This window comes from Mus musculus, chromosome 8 (genome assembly GCF_000001635.26).
Source record: "Mus musculus strain C57BL/6J chromosome 8, GRCm38.p6 C57BL/6J".
Lineage (NCBI taxonomy): Eukaryota > Metazoa > Chordata > Mammalia > Rodentia > Muridae > Mus > Mus musculus.
In genome coordinates this window covers 10,684,621-10,692,563 of record NC_000074.6, presented here as the reverse complement: position 1 = coordinate 10,692,563, position 7,943 = coordinate 10,684,621, and the positions used below count along the sequence as shown (strand labels likewise).

At 45.2% G+C, this 7,943-nt stretch overlaps 1 long non-coding RNA gene across 1 annotated transcript; it reads right to left on the bottom strand.

Annotated features, from left to right (window-relative positions):
• Nucleotides 1-823: 823 nt before the first annotated feature.
• Nucleotides 824-6,773, bottom strand: LOC108167577. The gene is made up of 4 exons (XR_001778742.1): nucleotides 6,581-6,773; nucleotides 4,354-5,548; nucleotides 1,887-3,843; nucleotides 824-1,277 (listed from the first exon to the last, which is right to left on the bottom strand). It is a non-coding gene; the product is annotated as an uncharacterized LOC108167577 (long non-coding RNA).
• Nucleotides 6,774-7,943: the final 1,170 nt, after the last annotated feature.

Here is a 7,943-nt window from a genome sequence, read left to right as displayed (position 1 = left end):
CAGTTAGGGTTTCTATTGCTGTGACGAGACACCATGACCTGACCGTGGCAACTCTTACAAAGGCACCCACTTAATTGGAAATGGCTTACAGTTTCAGAGTTTAAGTCCACTATCATCCTGGTGGGTAGACATGGTGCTGGAGAAGGAACTGAGAGTTCTGCATCTTAATCTACAGGCAGCAGCAGGAGACTGTCGGGATCACACTGACCAGACTTAAATACACACAAACACACAGAGACACAGACACAGACACAGACACAGACACAGACACAGACACAGACACAGACACAGACACAGACACAGACACAGACACAGACACAGACACAGACACACAGACACACACACACACACACACACACAGGAGACCTCAAAGCCCCACAAGGGCACACCTCCTAATAGTGCCACTTCCCATAGGCCAAGCATATTCAAAGCACCACAGAGACATACTGGTCGTAGCTTAAGCACAGGAGACCTCAAAACCTGTTCCCATGGTGACACACGTCCTCCAACATGGCCATACCTCCTCCAGCAAGTCCACACCTCCTCACAGTGCCATGTCCCATGAGACAAACATTGAAACACATGAGTCTCTAGGGGCCACACCCATTCAGACTACTGCAACCAGCACTTAGTCCTGTTGAGTCTATAGGGATCACACCATTCAGACTACTGCAACCAGCACTTAGTCCTGTTGAACTGAATCAATTGCATTCGTACCTCCTGTAGCTGGTCTCTCTGCTGGTCACAGAAACCCCAAACTTCTTCTGCTTGCATGCTATGCCTCTGCCACCACTGCAGACTCTTGCTTCATGCAACCATAAGCCAAAAAATAAACATTTTCCTCTTTAAGTTGTTTTCAATCACAGTATTTTATCATAGCAACAGAAAAGTGATTAATACAGTGTTTATCAGTGGCCCATGATTGTCTCCGAAGTCTCTCTGCCGCTTTAGGTGTCAGTAACGGATCCACTCAATGGTACCCCAGTGAGAGCAAGGCAGAGCAGGCTGGCAAATCATCTAATACACTCCAGATCCAAGTAGGATGTACAGGGCATATGCCCGCTTTCATCTTTGCCTGGCCTGATTTTATGAGACAACGCCATATTGAGAGAACTTGTTACAAGGGTGGATGAGTAGTGACCATCTCTTCTGCCAGCTCTTGGCCACACCCTGAGGCTTCACTCATGGGCAGCAGATACCACATCTGAATTCTGCTTGTCTAGGCCACCAAATTCTGGGGAAGGAAGTGCGTGATCCCAACACGTTTTACTTGGGTGCTAGAAAAAAAAAAAGAAAGAAAGAAAGAAAAGAAAAGAAAAGAAAAGAAAAGGAAAAAAAGAAAAGAAAAAAAAGAAGAAAAAAGAAAAATATGTTTAGTCAATGCCCAGCTACAGCATGATTTGACCCCCACAAAGCTCATGCAGGTTAGCCACTGACTGTGTTAGTGTTGCCTGTGAAGTCTTGCTCATCACATTTGGAAAAATGCATCTGCTCAGAAAATGTTCAGAGTAAAAGCATAGAGTTGGAGGGCTGAGGAGCAAGAAATCATCTTTAGTTTTAAACCGACCTGGAGAGTAAAGACTTGTTTCATTATCCTTTCAGGAGAGTTGAGTTGCACCCAGAGCTGATTTGAATGAGGGACCCTTGACATGGTTGTGAAATGTCCCCTCAAGGGTTTGAACACTCAGCACACAGCTGTGGTACTGTTTCAAGGAGCAGCTTCAGGCCAAGGGGGAGGAAGAGTGTTTTAGAGCCAGGTCCTGCTTCATTCCATCTCCCTGCTTCCTGCCACATTTGAGAAGAGACCTAGCAGCTGCCTGGAATCACTACCACAGCTAGGGCTGCCTCTGCACCAGGCCCTGTCCCCTACAGTGAAGTAACTATACCTCAGAGTGAAAATCCATCCTGCTTCTCTCAAGCCGGTTCTTGTTAGTTATTCAGTCACAGTGACAAGAGGAGAGCCCTTTCCAGGTTCTGAGTCCGCTTAGGAAGTGAAAGGAACTGTATTCATGAAGGGATCAGCAGGAAGTGTCAGCACCAAGGAGGAGAGAGAGGTCCACTCAGCTGGGGGTGATTATGTAGTGGCTGCTATGAATCTCCCCGTTGGTTGGTTTTGGTATTGCTCAAACGCTGAGACTTTACATGTCCTCAGTAGACATTAAGTTAGGTGTGGAGGGGACATCAAAGGTCACATGCCAGGCTGCTGTGACCTTTGTAAGGGCCATGAGATCTGCTGGCAGGCTGCTTCTGCCGCTGCTGTCTGTGGCTGATGGTCTTCCCTCCCCGTTCAGAGAGACAGAAAAGAAGCAAGGCTGTACCAGGCTTGGGAATGACACCCTCCATGTAGGAGGACCTCATAGAACGTTGGTCTGTGTACTCCAGGACTTCTGTTCAACACTCCGATCCAAAGAGCTGCTTACTTTGACAGGTATAACACGTTCAGTCGTTTGTCTTCGGCACGTAGACCTTTAGTCACGCTCACACAGAGTCAGTCGGCCATGACAAAGCACAGTGCCTCCTCTCCCTTCCAAATATTTCAAACCTTTTCCTCCCCAGCTTCTCAGTGTGGTTGTGGACTACAACACTCATCTATCAAGTCACTGGCAAGCGGGCAGTAGTACTAATAACAAGGTCACACAGGGCAGGGGTGGGAGCATGAGACGCATGAGACAAGGGCAACACGGTGGGGGCTGAGCATCTTCCAGATCATTCTCACAAATGCTATTCCCACCATATGAAGCAACCTGCTTCTAGGAATCAAGAGTTCAAGTGAATAGTTGGTGACATAGAGGACATCACCTGAGCAACTGCTATTTCATAACCTGCTGTCCATTTGCTATTTGGGGGTCACTGCTTCAACATGATGAGGTGCAAGACAGGATGAGTGACGCACACAAGGCAGAGAGCATCACTGCACTTCTTTGGTGGTGTATTGGATTTCCTGAGGGGCAGGAACCCTGAGTGGGTCACTACCAGTCCCCTGTGGATTCCTTGAGCCCACTCAGTCTTTGACAAAAGCACTTCAGGCAATGAGGACACAACAACCCCCTCAAGACTAAAACCATTTATTGTGGTCACTCTTCCTAAGAACAAATGGCTTTTTTTCAACTTGGGGAAAGCTGCTGTTAGGGACTCCAGAATGGTGCGCTGGGTGGGTGGCTGTTCTTTGTTTAGCATCCAATGACCACTGGATGAATGAAGAGGTGGATGGCAGAGTCCGTGAATGACCTCCAAACTAGCTCTCAGTTTATTCTTGAGCCCACTAGCAATGATAAGGAAACAGGCTTTTCTGCCTAGCTCATCACGGAAGACCTCCTTTCTGACTTGGCTCTTTGTTAACAGTTCTCAAGGAACATGGCCATCCTCAGACTCAGTGGTCATTAAGGGAATTGTCTTTCTGGGCACTACTCAGGTTGAGATGTGTTTCAGATTTCTACATAAATGGGATGTAGTCTGGGCACGGGAGAGTGAGCTGATTGGCTCCAAATCTAGAACACAGCAAGGACAGTGCTTATAATTGGACCATTTGATGACCTTTGTTATCCTCTCCTGTCATTTATCAGAGTGTAAAGAGACCAGGGTTGAATCAGGACATGGGAGGGAATTCTACCTGTTTTCTCCTCATGTCCCAGACAGGGCTGTTCCTCTCTCCAGATGCCCAGAATTAAACACCACACATTTCCTCTTAGACTGAATAGGAAATGGAGTGTGATATTTACATGGAAATTTCTGGGGTTTGAAATTTGACAACTTTGGTGAATTCCCAATTCCTAAAGTCATCATTTCCTTCATAGAGAATCTCCTCCTTGATGCTTCCATGTTTTTGCTGGGGTCAGAGGAAGCCTACAAGAAAAATCACCAGTTAGGCATGTCAACACACCACACAGATGCAGACACCTGTGAATGCTCAGAAGTAGATGCGGAGCGTGTGCCGATCGCTCCACGAGTTGCTTACAGCGCTGAGCCTGGCAACAGTGAAAACAGACTCCGGTCTGGAAAACTGACTGTGCCTCCTCTGTGTCTCATTTGTCTGTATGAGCGAAGAGTGAGAGGTGTTGGCCACCGGCCACAGTGGAAGACTCACTCACTCTTCAGTTCTTAGCACAGGGGGCTTATCCAGTTTTCTCTGTGCTTGAGTGGGGAAGGATTTCCCACACTTTCCCTTCATGTGACCCAGGGCTTTCCCACAAAGCAGAGACCGGTCTTATGTCTACTTGTTTTGTTCTCAGAAGGCTTTGGTGTGGTGGTGGGAGGGCCAAGTAATTAGAGAGGTTTGTATGGTTTGGGGCAGTTAAACATGTCATGCAGCAGGGCTCCCTCCAAAGTTAACAATTATCTTAACACAATATTTACCTCATGGGGAAGCAGCCATGCTGTCTGCCTCTTCCTTCGGTGAAGTCTCCTGTGGAGCAGACTTCAAAACGGTGGAGACAAATGCTGGCTTTGTAGAGCGCTCTGCTGGAGCCAGGAAGTGCTGAGAATCAAGGTATCCCGTGGAACTCTTGAGATCTGAGGTGGTCAGATGTGCGTGTCTGATTGACAGCTCTGTAACAGTGCAAACAGTGCTTCCAGTTGATTCAGTCATTGTGGCAGAGTCCTTGTCACTTTCTTCTTCTAATAAGAAGTGAGGCACCGGGAGGTGACTGTATTGATTATTTTTATTGACCATATTATCCAGGTGGTTATCAAATGCAGGCTTAACCACATGCTAGCTAGACCCTGCTGCAACACAGGGTGAACAGTGGATTATAATAGAGTTTTCTGAAAATAGTGTTGACTGACAGACATGCAGCCATGTGCATCTTAATGCAGACTTAGAGCAAGGCTTTCCAGAGGGTTCAGTAAGTTTTCTCAGAACCTTGGGTCTATTTCAGGATGAAGGAAGTCAACCATATTATTGTCTCTCCTTTCTTTTTTTCTTTTCTTTTCTTTTCTTTTCTTTTCCTTTTTCTTTTTTCTTTTTTTGTATTGAGAATTGGAGTTTTATTGTCTTGCCTAAAAGTAGTCTGAACAGCATTTGTTTTGTTAGTAACATTTTACAGGTACCTTTCTGACTACTCCAATGTTGTGAAGTTATCTATTTACAATAAACAGTTTTTAATATTAAGTTTTTTACCATAAGTTTGTCTAGGACTGTCTTCTTGCTCATCCCAGCTGCTTCTCTCGGCAATGTGGGTAAGTTTCCATTTGTCTCTCCTTTCCAATGCACCAAGCTGTCTCATTTGGATAGGACAAGTAGAGCTACAGGCTTGGTGATGATGGATCCTCTGTAGGTCTACAAGCTGTTGGCTTCTTCATGGTCCCAAGAGTAATAGGGTACCTCTCCATGGAGGAACCAGCTATGGTGGACGCAAGACAACGTGCAGTGCAGACCTCCAGAAGAACTTATAACCAGGGTGAGAAGATTTATGGGCAAGAAGTAATTGGAGAACAAGGCAGTTTAGTGGCGCGTGGGCACTTAGATGACCATAAATATGACAGAGTGAGTATAAAGAGACATGAGTATAAAGAGACATGAGTATAAAGAGTATTGAATGGGAGAACATTCCTGTAAAAGGGAGGTAAAAATTGAGTTACATTTTAAATAGTTTTATTCTATATCTCTATGTGCATGCAAAAACCCCCTAAGTCCCCTTACGTAAAAAAAATATATATAATATAACATAATATAATATTAACTACCAAGTAAGGCACTTCATTATAGACACACATGCACACATTCCTGTGCTTATTCAGCTCCCCCCCCACCCAGCACACACGCATCAAACACCAAGTGATATAAACTAAACCGTTAATTCTCAAAAACACACTGTGTTGCTGCCTAGTTTCATTATGCTGATCCTTAACTTTGGCAAACACACAGACAAACCACTCAGGAGCTTCCAAAATGAACAGTGTGCAGAGTCACAAATCCCACTTTTGAAAGTGGCACCCAGGACCTATACTTTAGGACTGCACAAGTGATCTCTGTGCACAGTGAGAGTGTGGACCATTGCTTTGGATAATTAAGAGTCATGCCCTGCTCCCTCGAGTTTGTGTCTTCTGCATAGGACTGTAGTGTCTATTAAAGCCCATCACAAGCTTAGCTCTTACAGGAAAATCTGCTTACCCCCTGCTTCCTGCTTCTAGTGAGAGGAGTCCATCTATTTCCTGCCTTGAAGTGAACAAAGCAGTGCAGAGACCGGGTTTAAAATCTATCTCTTTATAGATTATAGGCTGCCTCTCAAGGACTGAATGACCTCCTCAGAATGCTGCTCTATTGGCCTCCCTCCCTTCTTACCTCCCTCCAAAACAGCCATTTCTACCAGCCCCACATCAAACCAGCCCTAGAAGACTTGCAATGTGATTAAATTGGAGTCCCCCCAATGTACTTCTTTTGAGGGTAAAATGCTGGTTATTTGAGGTTAAGAGGGTGAAGAAAGTCACTGTGGGCATGTTTGAGAAGCTAGCTGTGCTAAGTAAAACCACACAGTGGCAGATCCATGTATCTAAAGATGTGATTTAAAAAAAAAAAAAAAACAAAAGGAGCATACTAGGATTGCGTAAGGGCTGAGGCCCCACCACAATGAACCTTACTCACCTGTAGCATACCCTCCCTGTTCTAGAGAGCTTCTAGAAGGTTCTTCCTGATGACTGCATAAGGCTGAGATAGAGAAGGATCTAGAGATAATATGTAAAGCAGCCATAAGGATGGATGTGTGTGAAAGATAGATGATAGATAGATAGATAGATAGATAGATAGATAGATAGATAGATAGATAGATAATAGATGGATGGATGAATGGATGGGTGGATGGATAGATAGATGATAGATGGAAGGACGGATAGATCGATTGATAGACAGATAGAATGTGTAATTTTGTGAATAGATGTAAGATAAATCTGTCTCCATGAGATCTTAGTGATGTATGTGACTAAAATAAGGACTAGAAAAGTCCCCTGTAGACTACTGAGTCATTGATGGGGACCAAGGTTTGCAGAGAGGTGGTAAGTAAAGTGAAGGAGTCATTCACACACGGGGAGGAAAAACCAAAAAGATCTCCAGATGTATTCCAGCTGCTCACAGCCTTCCTCCAACGCGGGATAAACAGGATAAACAAAATGAGCATAAGCCTCAGGGCTAGGACCTTCCTGAGTCCTTTCAAAAGACCATCCTTCACCAGCCATCCCTGTTTGCTCTGGCTGTGGCCCCAGCTCTCCTCTTCCCTTCACAACAAAGCTTTCAGTACTTTGTTCTCTGTCATCCTCTCCTCAGCTGGCTCTTCCTTCTTCTTTCTGCTCCCAAAGGTATGGATGACCTGGCCCATGTTGATGCTACGTGTGATGAAGCACCTGCAGCATCGCTGACGCCCAATCCATCTGTGAAAGCAGACACTGTCTTCTTCATTGCAGGTGGCTGTAGCTCAGTGTCCTTCACCAGTTCTTCCACGTCATGGTTCTCTGCCCTGGTCCTCACCTTTCTTGTGCATTCCTGAGAGTTCAGGTGAATGTCTCCAGATAACACCTTTGTAAGGTCAGAAGAGAACATGGTGTTGTCAAATCCTACCCAGGCATCCTGTCTGCTGCCTCAGATGCACCTCAAGTGTTTCTTGTACAAAGGAAACCAGTGAGCACCAACACATACAATCCTGCTTGGTCTCACATATTCACACACTCACATGAACACATGCATTTTGATGCACACTTATATGTACACATGTGCATATAAGCACATACCTGGACACATAGTCACATAGGCAGGTACACAGAGAAACACAGATACACAAACACACATACCCACACAAATACAGATGGACAGACTGACACACATGGACATACAGACACAAGAATCAGACACCAATGCACACACAGACACACAGACACACACAGACACACACACACACACACACACACACACACACACACTGCTACCTTCATTTGCTCTTTCCTTTGCACATGTAATT